The sequence below is a fragment of the Mus caroli genome, unplaced genomic scaffold, assembly GCF_978045245.1.
Source record: "Mus caroli unplaced genomic scaffold, Mus_caroli_1 scaffold_5, whole genome shotgun sequence".
Taxonomy (NCBI): domain Eukaryota; kingdom Metazoa; phylum Chordata; class Mammalia; order Rodentia; family Muridae; genus Mus; species Mus caroli.
The window spans coordinates 120,348,822-120,361,700 of NW_028227260.1; positions in this window are offsets into that span (position 1 = coordinate 120,348,822).

Below are 12,879 nucleotides of genomic sequence, written 5' to 3' on the forward strand. Positions count from 1 at the left end.
GTCTGATTTCTTATCCTTCTGAATAAAAAAAAAACCAAATGATTACAGTATCCTATGTGATTGTGAAGCAACATATGTAAAGCTAATTTACCTCTCATCATTTTAAGTGTTTATGAAAAGGGATAATTTCAAAAGAGGTTGGCTTATGCCTACATATATCTGTGATGAATGAAATTATAGTTACTTTCTTAATGTTTCTTAACTCTGTCTTATACTTCAAATGTTTGGTATTTTCTGATGTGGAAAAATCATTGATTCTATTTCTGTGCAGAAGAAAACTAAACACAGCTTGGACTAAACAAGATGACTATCCCTATATACATTTTCTGGGTATCTTTGCATGGAAGCACTTATTTTAATTATGTTACAGCAAGAGAATATCCAAGATGAGTGATTTCAAGGAATTACACTTCATTTTACCTATCAGTGAGCATCTGGCTAGGAAGAAAAAAAGCATTACTTTGACACAAAAATGAAGCATCTGTGGAGATGAGACAACTATAAACAAAATACCTTGCAAACATCCTGTAGAAAACATTGTTATGACTAACTATCTGGAGTACTTAACCTGCAAGGCTTTCTGGAATCTCAACAGGATCTTAGTAAGTGCTGTAATACCAACTAATATAAAGATGCTTGTAGCAAACAATTCAAATGTTAAGGGCTGATCTTGTGGTTTTTGGGTTATTGGTGAATACAAAAGAAAAGGAAGCAGATGCAACGTCCAAACAATATATATTTTATCCTCAAATTTACTATCAGAATTGTTTCTTAATATTCTCATAATACATAAAAAACTAGCCATGAAAGGTGTTGAACATACTAATTTTCTTGTTTCAATAATTATTCTATAATATACATACATTTCAAATTATCACATGATAGATATTGAGTAGATAAGATTTTTATTTGTCCATAATATCTTAATAAAAATAAAAAGCTTAAGACTTATTTACCTATTTAGAGTTAATTGACAAACATCATTCTAGGTAGGATATGTGGCCATTAGGGCCTGTAGTTGGAGTTATATATATATATATAAAACAGAGTGACATATATATAAGCTGCATCATAGCACGAAAGTTGATGGTTTGCAACTCAGGAAGCAAAGGGTGTCAGTAACACAGTGATTTCTGCTTCTACTCTGTGTTTTTCCCAATCAAAATCATAGCCTGAGGGTGACTGTTTCTTACAATCAGGAATGGGCTTCCCCGTATTCATCTTTACAATCATCATACATAATTCACCTAGCAGTGTGCTTCATCAGTGCCCTAGACATTTTTCAATTCAGTAAAAATTAACAATCACATATACCCTTCTTATATACTTAACACCCAAATGCAACTCCTCAAACTATAATTAATCTGTAAGTAAAGATAATTAACTTAAAATTCTACTTAGCATGCTATATGTCTTCTGCATATAATTGAAAATACACCAAATTCCTCTTCTCAATCTCAAATTCCAAGTATTGTTCAAAATTTAATGTCTAGGAATCCTGTGATTCAAAGAATAAGTTTAGGTCTGAGACTCTATAGAAGTTAAAAATTATTATGTATTTCCAAGGCATAATACCATAAGGTATAAGAATTATCATTCCAAAAGGCAATGATGGATGCATTAAAAATGGTGAATAGGAGGAAATTAATACTGAACCAAAAAGAAAAAAAAAAGTAATGTCTTAGCCTCATGTCCAGCATTTGGAGTTAGACAGAGGCATTATGTGAGCTCCAGAGACCTAGAGGAATCCTGTATCTATGGCATTTCCAATGTAAGCCCATATGGTCTTTCTGCTAAGGGTGGCTCTATCTACTGAGGAAAGCTTTCTTTATCAGACATTCTATATTGCTGGTATTTATAGTTTTATATTTTATCCTCAATATCTTGTTTCTATTTCAAAAATTCATGGCTCACTATTTAGAAGCTGAAAACTGAGACTCTAACTTTATCACCCTATAGCCTCCCAGGCCTTTCTTTGAAATCTAATTGGAAGCCTCCAAAACACTATAATTGTTGCATTCCTCATGTGTGAATGACTACAAAAAATAACACCAAAATCTATTAGCAATATTTACCACTACTTCTAATATCACCATTATTCGGGCTCCCTCATAGGATGAGTATAGTATACACTCAGTTCTGGATTCTTGATCACATTGAAATGAATCCTAGGAAGTTAAGCATCCATTTTGCTAGCATTGTGCCTCAATCTCTCTTCTCAATTCAGTCTTCCACTGCAGTCACATCTTTATATCCCAGAGTCTAGTGAATGCTGACCAGTCCTTATATTGTTGTCCCTGTGTGAAATGCTTGGGTTTTGTTTGTTTATTTTGTTTTGTTTTGTTTTTATAGATTTCTTTACCTTTCTTCCCACTTTTAAAGACAGCATCTCACTATGTAGCCCATGGAGGGATTAAACTCATAATATCCTGCTTTAGCATCCCACCTCTGTAATAACAGGCATACCACTCCATAACTGCAATTACTGGTTTTCTTTTTCCTCCACCACCCCATTGTAATAGCTCTAATTTCTTCAGCAACTGCATTTTCCCTAACCTATAATTTATACATGCTTCTTTTTTGAGCAAACTACAATCCTAAAAAATATTTATGCAGTGAATTTTTGCTCTCAATTCTCACTGAAAACTTGGCTAAAAGCAATCAGCAGTAACAATGTGGCCACCAGAATGCTTTTGTGGCTTGAACTTTTCTATACCAGATTGGTCACCTCTTCACTTTTAACTCAGTCTCCCTTTAAGTCTCAGAGAATCAACAATGTGTAGATAAGTTTTATGCCATAGTGGAATGACTGTAATCTAAACCAATTCCCATCTGTGCTCTACTTGCCATCTGAAACCGCATGCACAGTACTTCCTATCCATTTTCCCATCAGCATTCTTGTCTTACAAAATCCTACCACAATCACCTGTCAAATACTTTTACAGCCCACTTCTTCAAATTAAACAATAGTCTTCCACAAATCTGTTCCAGAGCCTTCTCAATGACATGGACAAATAGCAGCAGAACCTCATTACTACTAATAGTCTGTTTTAATTATTTTTGCAGTATTATTATGGAATGTCTGACATAAAATATTTACTGAGGAAAGATGTAGTTTTCCTAATGTCCCCAGTGTCCTTTATGGCAGGGTAAGTGTTATACACTTAATGACTCATATCATGATAGTCAAGAAGCAGAGACAAAGAAACTGCCAATGACTGCTCCATTTCTCTCTCCTTTTATCAGAGAAACCTCCAGACTATTGCATGCTGCTGATTATATTCAGTATGGATAACCCCCTCTTAATTAAAAGTCTGGGGAAACATCCTGACACACATATAGAGAAGTATTTTTTACTAATGCCCTAGGTATTTCTCAGTCAAGTTATGTTCAGCAATCCAGATTAACCATCACAAGAGTATGCACAGAATCATTTCTTAAGAGAGTTGCTGGACTTTTTCATCTTCAACCATAAGTACACTGGAATAACTGCTTAAAAATTAGGAATCAATTTATCCCCACAGGGGAAAAAAGTGTTGTCAAACCTTATTCGATATAAAACAAGTCAATAGATATATTATATGTGAGAAAATTATTAACAAAACTAACAAATAATAAATAATTTTTCTTGTATAGCTTGACTCACCCATATGTAATAAACATTTTTTACCATTTACTGGCATGTCTGTATATCCTGTCTCATTCTCATATTCTAGCACAAAATATTTTTTAATATTCTTTCACACAAATAGATTTCCAAACATTTGATATGCACTCACTGATAAGTGGATATTAGCCCAGAAACAGAATACCGAAGATACAATTTGCAAAACTCATGAAACTCAAGAAGAAAGAAGACCAAAGCGTGGATACTTTGTTCCTTCTTAGAAGGGGGAACAAAATACCCACAAAAGGAGTTACAGAGGCAAAGTACAGAGCTGAGACTGAAGGAAGGACCATCCAGAGACTGTCCAAACTGGGGATCTATCCCATAAACAGCCACCAAACCCAGACACTGCTGCATATACCAACAAGATTTTGCCGACAGGACCCTGATATACCTGTCTTCTGTGAGGCTATGGAAGTGCCTGGCAAATACAGGAGAGGATACTCACAGTTATCTATTGGATGGAACACAAGGTCTCCAATGAAGGAGCTAGAGAAAATATCCAAGGAGCTGAAGAGGAATATCCAAGGAGCTGAAGGGGTCTGCAGCCCCATAGGAGAAACAACAATATGAACCAACCAGTACCCCCAGAACTAATGTCTCTAGCTGCATATGTAGCAGAGGATGGCCTAGTTGGCCATCAATAGGAGGAGAGGCCCTTGGTCTTGTGAAGATTCTATGCCCCAGTATAGGGGAATGCCAGGGCCAGGAATTGGGAGTGGGTGGGTTGAGGAGCAGGGGTAGGGGAGAGGGTATAGGAGATTTTCAGAAAGGAAACTAAGAACGGGGACAGCATTTGAAATATAAATGAAGAAAACATCTAATAAAAAAAGGAAAAAAAGAGACACATTTTCAAATACCTTCTCCTCTTTGAAGCATTCTCTAATGTTTAGAGAACATTGGATTTAGTTTATAGTTTAGTCATACTGCCCTCTTTGTACTTTTTAGATTTCACCTTCTAGATTCTGAATTCCTAGAAGGCAGAGGTAATTTCCTATTTATTCTTATTCCTCAACAATTAACATAGTGTTCTGTTCATTAGTATTTAAAAATGAATTATAATAATATATTTTATAAGTCATAAATTGTTGTAAATGTTTTACATTAATCCATTAGATTTCATAAATAATTGCATTATATAGTAACTGTCAATATAAATGAGGAAAATAGAGTATGGCCACGTCAGTCTTCACTCAGGGTCACATATCCAATGAATTTCAGTCAAGATTCAAATTTGTGTTATATAGTTCCAGGATTAATAGTAAGGCAGCAACATATTTGAGGAGGGCAAAGAATAACATAATGAAAATGGAATGTGAAAGTTATCTTAGCAGTTTTCTGCATTTTGCTCTATCTTGTTCTCTTTAAAACCTATCTTTAAGTTAAAAAAAAAACAAAACATGTAAGACATGATTTCCAAGAGTCCATCACAATGGTATTAAATTTTTTGACAGAATTCAGTTTTCTTTACTTAAGTCAAAAGTGGTAGGAAAGGGAAAGGAGAGAGATCACCTCTAACATAGGATAGAGGTCTTCCTGTCCTTGCTCTAGAATTTATTATGCATTTTTTATTCAAATGCAAATAAGCTTGCTTTCTAAACCACAAATCCATTTTTTAATGGACCATTAAACAAATTCCCATGCATCCATTATGATGAATGATTCCCACATCCCTACTTTTCCCTCACAATAAAAATCAGTTTATTTTCTATCCCTGTATTGTCAGTGGACCTTTCTATATAACATTTAATATATATTCTCCAATTGTCTCATTGTTTCTTTTTACCTATTTTCATGTAACACTAGACTGACATATTGGACTAAAATGGTCCTAGGGACCTTCCTGTTGTAGTCTCTTTCTTCAGATTTTGACATTTGTCATCCAAGGATAACAAGAGTAATTTCTCATGCTAAAGTGTTTGAGTTGGCATGAAGTTTTCTCCTCTGTGTGCAAAACTGACCAAGTAACTTATTGCCTTTTCAGCTTCAAAAAAGTTGAGAATAAGTGAATTTCCCTGTCTTGAAAAGCCCAGTGGATTTTTTTTTTTGTGGCAGATATTTGTCCTGGCTGATGCTTGGGGCCTAAGTGTGTAGATAGATGATAGATAGATAGGTAGATAGATAGATAGATTTCTGTTATTATGAAGGTAGAAGAAAAAGAGAAGAACATTTTTGTGCTTTAGGATAAACAATATACCTTACTTCACACTTCATAGCATACTGCAGTAAAAGGAACACACCAACAGGATATTCACCCTTCAAAATAACAAAGCAAAACACAAAATAAACTTGAACTTATAAAAAGTAAAAGGAATAGTGATGTTGAAAATTGAATCCCAGAAATATAATACTTAAAAAGATTTCCTTGGTTATGGATCAATCAACTGGTTTTCTCCTACTCTTTAATAATATCAAATCCAAAACAAGATAAAACACTGTGAGAAATCATGTGGCCTCTACTCTAATAAAAATATGAGGTCTTTTATCAACTACTTATAAAATTGTGCACTTATTTACTTATATGTATACTTTTCTCAACCAGGAGGTATAATTGTTTACCTAAGAATCTCAATCCAGTAGTACAGAATTAAAACTAGCTGTTACTGAAGCAGACTGGAGGTCATTTTTGAAATGATGGAAATTTAACATTGAGTTTGCCTATCAAAATATGTCTATCACACAGAATTTCCTGCCACAATAAGTTGAAGTGGTGCATATTCTAGAATAGGAATCACAATAGTTCCACTTCTTGACATTGCTAGATAATTTGCAATGCATAGAGATGATTTTTAATACATTTCCCATGGGAAGCTTCTTGAAAGAGACTCAAGCATTTCTGACACTGCAGTAGCTAGTCCTGGCAGAGCACAGTAAGGTACTGCAATAAATGTAAAAGTCTTTTCTGTATTCAGCTACTAAGACAGAGAGAGAAAAAGAAAGAGAGGGGGAGGGAGATGTAGAAGAAGAGGACAAGAGGAGAGGATGAAATGAAGGAAGGAAGGAAGAAATGAAGGAAGAACGAAAGGAAGAGCAAGTTTCATTGCTTTTTCATTTTACACATCTGCCTAAATTTACAAACTTTATAGACCATAAGACAGTAACACAGCATCTATTGCATCAGGTTCCAACAGCTAAATTTGCTATTAAACCTGGTGGGGAGAACTTGTCCATTCTGTTTTTGATAAAATGGTCTTATAAATCGGTATAAAAATATTCCTTATGAATATTTTTGGTGAATCACTTACTATTCCTCCTCTGTGTTTCACTTCATTTCTTTATTTTCCCCATTTCATTTTATATCCATATCTTTGTAATTCATTACAAATTTTAGGTGTAGAACTGGCAAATAGGGAGTCTGCATGGGTCTAACCTAGGCCTTCTGCATTTATGTTATGTTGTGTACCTTGGTGTTTTGTGAGACTTCTAACAGTAGTCACAAGGGTTGTCTCTGAATCTTTTGCTTGCTTTGGGAGCTCTTTCTTCCTGCAGGGATGCCGCCTTCAGTCTTAATATGAGCAGCAGTGTCTAAACTTATTGTAACCTGATATGCATGTTTGGTTTGTATTCCTAGGAGGCCTGTCCTTTTATGAAGGGATACAGGCAGAGCAGTAGATCTGGGGTGAGGGAAAGTGGGAGGAGGACTGAGATGAGTGCAGGGTGTAGAAACTACTGCCATGTATATGAGAGAATATATGAAAGAATACATTACTAAAAATACAGTAAATTCTTTATTTTCAAAACATATTTTACAAAGTTTTATTGTTTTCAGCCTAGATACAGCAAATGGTCATGTGAACCCCACATTTTTACAGCTACCTACCTTTACAAATGCTCCTATTGTCATAATTTTTTTTTTTTTTGGTGAGGAAAATATGTGGCTTATGTTTTCCAAACAATGTGAACATTATAAAAGGCTTGGTTTCAGACAATCTACATTGTATACATGCATGAAAATGTCAAAGTATAAGATTTTTAAATGTATTGTATCAAACAATTTCTATGCTTTATATTAAATCACAGACATAACATTTGGAACTATTTTTGTCATTTGTATAATATTGATTTTTTTATTGTCAGAACATTTTAGCTGAAGTCCAGCACTAGCCAAAATTCAGATATAGTCTGATTCATCACAAATACAAAACCAATCATAAGACCAGAGAGACAAGATTTCAGTATAGAATCTCATCAACGATGTTGAGGACACATTTATCCTTGTGGTTCTATTATATAATTTACATGGCTAAGCTTAGAAGAGGGATTATTATGCTGTATTGGCCTTAATACACATTAGTCCTATAAATTTAAGTATATCGCATGTTTTAATGATCTTCTGATATGGTGATAGTTTTGTTTATAAGGCAGTATCTGTATTAGTTGAGGGAGATCTTAGAACAGTCTTGACAGAATGAAAATTTTTTTAAAAAAGTACTTTGTTTCCTAGAGGACTAAGTCCCATCCCAATAGATCCAGAATAAAGATAGGTCTTCCTATTTCAAATTACTTATTTAAGAAAACTACTTTACACATGTACTGTGCATGGGTTTTAGTTAATTCTCAGTGTAGGCGAGTTGATGATCAATAATAGCCATCACAGTGAACCATTACACTTTCATTCCCCATTTATTCAACATGAATCTTATTAATCTCCAATCCATACATAAGATTAACATCCTGAGAAGTCTTTCTTACTTGTCCTATATAAGCTTTTCCAGACGGGCTCTGCTACAGAATATAATTTAGTGTTCATCAAAGTTCTTGTCATTGTTTTTTTAACTAAAGGACAAGGAAATTGAAAATACAAAAATGTATAGAATTATATGGATAAATTTTAAGAGTACAAATTGTCTTGAGATTTTCACCTTAGAAATTCTCAGATAAATCTACCTTGTGTCTAGTTGGTAAAAATAAAACCAAAAATAATCAGGACAAGTGGTATTTAGCCCATTGATGCCAAGTTGATTAAATATTTTAAATGAATGAATGTAATTTGTCATATTCTGAAAATTATCTTGGTATTTGCTGAAAACAAACACAAATTTCATATTTTAAAAAGCTCTCAACAAAATTATAGGTAAAAGAAATGTCATTAATATGATAAAGAACACATAATAACTTAGTGTTAACATTTATCACATTTACTGGTTAATGACTGAATATTTTTCTTAACATATTAGTATACGAGTGTGTATTCCTGCATTATTTCTGTTTAACAGTCTAGTAACCGTTGAGCCTGTGCAATCATTCAAGAAATGGAAATTAAATAATTCATCTTGGAAAAGAAAGTAAAACTGTACTTATTCCTACTTAATGTTATTATCAACCTAAAAGAAAACTATATTCTGCCAAAAAATAAGGACAAGTGCGTGCATTTAGAAGGATTTATCCTCAGGATGAGAAATCAATTTAAAATATGTATTGTGTTGGGCAGAGTCTGTTTTGCATTATATCTAACAATAAGCAAAGAAAAAGAGGCAGAGGCCATGAATTTGATGAGAGAGGTCAAGATAGGTAGAGATAAATGAAAAAGATTGAAGACAGTAATATGAAAGTGGAAATTACATAATCTTTATAATTTCAAATTTTAAAATATAAAGCACATAGCTGAAAGACTATTGTATACTATGCAGTAGAAAATATTAAATGAAACAAAGAAATAGAACTATGTTTACATAAGCAATTAATTTTTAACAAATATTCAAAGTCATGTAAGGGAAGAAAGGCTAGTTTGGAAAAATAATTGGAGTCTGCAATATAGATCTATTGGTAAGATTAATGTCTTGCATGCAAAGACCCAGGTTGAATGCCAAGGACTGTTTTACAATTAAGTATGGCAGCATGAATCTGTAATCTATACACTCAAGTGGTTAATACAGTAGGATGAAAACTTCAAGTTGATCCTCAGGTACATAGAAAGTTCAGCACAAACCTGGGACACATTAAACCTTGTCCCACCAAGAAAATCATGCTGTGCCATTTGAAAAGCCATGAGTAAATATCAGGATGAGGAAACAAAAACAACAACAACAACAACAAAAACAAAAACATTATTACCATGTCACAGGCCAAAATTACTCTAAATGATAGTATAATTTAGAATGAGTATTAAAACTGTAAACTTCATAAAAATAAAAAATGTCATAAAATAAAACAAGAAAGTAAATATTCATGACCTTGGCTTGCATAATGGTGCTTAAAAATACCATTTGAGGCATTATCTTTAAAATAACGGCTAAAGAAAATTTTATCAATATTAGTGAATTGTAGTATCAGGGAGCATAAGAAGTAACAAGCTTCTATTTGGAAGAAAATCTTTCATGTAAGTTATAATGATTTTGGATCCAAAATGTGAAAATTATCCTCAAATTACAGAATAAGTTGCAAATTCAATAAATAACAGACAAAAATTAGCAAATATATGCTGAAGATGTAATAAGCAGCTGAAAAACTGTTCAATATGTGTGGCCACTAATGATGCATGCATATTTTGACCATGAACAGATTTTAGTTTACACAACTTAAGAGTAGAAAAAATTAAAATATAGGCTGTTAGAGTTTTTCTGAGCAAGGAGAAGCTAGATTTTCCCAATACTGACAATGGGAATATATAAATATAATGCTTTGGACAATCACATTTGATAGATTCCTAAAAAGTTAAACTCTGCACCTTTCATTTAATTCAGCTTCTCTAATTATATTTTATCAAAGAAAGGTGAGCAATGTATATCTATGGAAACACTAGCACATATATTTTTACAAAAGTTTTCTTTGTACACTAGCCAAAAAGTAAATAGTCATTAATAGTGATTTAATAACTAGCTCTTGGTATATCCATAAATGGAATACTACACACCAGTAAAAATAACACACTGATACTGAGAACAATCTGAATATATTTTTTTTGTGGCATTGGGAATCAAACTCAGGGCTTTACACATACAACATAAGTGCTAGTCTACTGACCAACATTTAAGCTTCTAAGCCTTTTCACAGTGTTTTTTTTTAATTATTTAATTTGATCTTTATTTTTTATTTATTGTGAATTACATTATTGTTTCCCTGCAATGTGCATAGTACTTTATTTTTTTAGTTAATCATACCTGTCCTTTACATCTTAAATGATATCTACCTTCCCGGATACCCTTCCACAACCTACCACCCCCCTTCCATCTGCCCTTTACCTATTCTCCTTTTGCCTCTATGAGAGTGCTACCCCACCCACTCTCACAACACCACTCTAGCATCCCCCTATGCTGGGGTATCAAACCTCCACAGGACCAAGGTCCTCCTCTCCCATTGATGACAAAGCCATCCTCTGCTACTTATGTATTTGGAGCCATGGATCTCTCCCTGTACATACCTTGGTTGAAAGTCTAGTTCCTAGGTGCACTGGGTGGTCTGGCCAGCCAACATTGTTCTTCCTATGGGGTTGTAATCCACTTCTGCTCCTCCTGTCCTTCTGCCATCTCCCCCATTTGGTTTTCTGAGCTGATGGTTGGCTGATGGCATCCACATCTGCATTGGTTAGGTGTGGGTAGAACCTCCTAGGGAATAGCCACACCAGGTTCCTGTCAGCAAGCACCTCCTGGCAACAGCAACATTGTTGGAGTTTGGTGTAGCCAGAAGCTGGAAAGAACCCAAATGTCCCTCAACAGAAGAATGGATACAGAAAGTTTGATACATTTAAATAATGGAGTACTACTCAGTTATTAAAAACAATGACTTCATAAAATTAGAAGACAAATGGATGGAACTAGAAAATATCATCCTGGGTGAAGTAACCCAGACACAAAAGAACACACATGGTTTATACTCACTGATAAGTAGATATTAGCCCAGAAACTCATAACACCCCAGGTACAAACCACAGAGCATATGGGGCTTAGGAAGAAGATAGGCCAGGGTGTGGATGCTTCAATTCTATATAGAGGGGGAACATGGTGGAGGAGGTGGAGGGAGGGGGACATGGGAGGAAGAAGGGAGTGAAAAGGAAAAATGGAGGGCAGGAACAGGTACTGGAGGGGATGGGAGAGAAGTACAGAAGGTCAGGAAATTGAATAAAAATATGTAGCAGTGGGGAATGGTTAAATGGGGGTAGCCACTGAAAGGTCCCAGATGCCAGGGAAATAAGAGGCTCCCAGGAACCAATGGGGATGACTTTAGGTGAAATAGCTAACAAGGGAGAGATACGACCTGTAAAGACCACCTCCAGTAGATAGGCATGGCCCTCAATCAGTTAATGGGGCTACCCACCCATCTCAAAGATTTTAACTCAGAAGTGTTCCTGTCTAAGAAAAGACAAGGACAAAAAATGGAGCAGAGACTGAAGCAAGGGCTATCCTGGAACTGCTCCACTGGGTGACCCATCCTGTCTGAAGTAAAAAATCAGAAGTAATTTTGAAGAGTATATATTCTATGAATCAACTCATGTAAAACTCTCCAAAACACAACTAATCTATAGTAGAAGAAGTCTTGCTTGCAGACAGGAGTCAGAATGTCAGAGACACAAGACAACACTGAAGGGGGAAGTTATGATAGATTTTGTAGCTATGGTAGTAAGTTCATGAATGAATGTATGATAATGAGAAATTCATTGTAATGAGATTTGAAATGCCAAACTTTGTGTGGTTAATGATATTTGCTATTTGGTAAACGTGATATTGTAATATGTTCCTCTATTTAATCTGTGAATTTTTTTTCTTTTTTAATATTTTTATTAGGTATTTTCCTCATTTACATTTACAATGCTATCCCAAAAGTCCCCCATGCCCTCCACCCACACTCGCATACCCACCCACTCCCACATTTTGGCCCTAGCGTTCCCCTATACAGGGGCATATAAAGTTTGCAAGACCAAGGGGCCTCTCTTTCCAATGATGGTGGACTAGGCCATCTTTTGATACATATGCAGCTAGAACAAGAGCTCCGGGGTACTGGTTATTTCATATTGTTGTTCCACCTATAAGGTTGCAGTTCCCTTTAGCTCCTTGCATACTTTCTCTAGCTCCTCCGTTGGGGGCCCTGTGATCCATCCAATAGCTATCTGTGAGCATCCACTTCTGTGTTTGCTAGGCCCCGACATAGTCTCAAAAGAGACAGCTATATCAGGGTTCTTTCAGCAAAATCTTGCTAGTGTATGCAATGGTGTCAGCATTTGGAGGCTAATTATGGGGTGGTCTCTAGATGGTCCAACCTTTTGTCTCAGCTCCAAA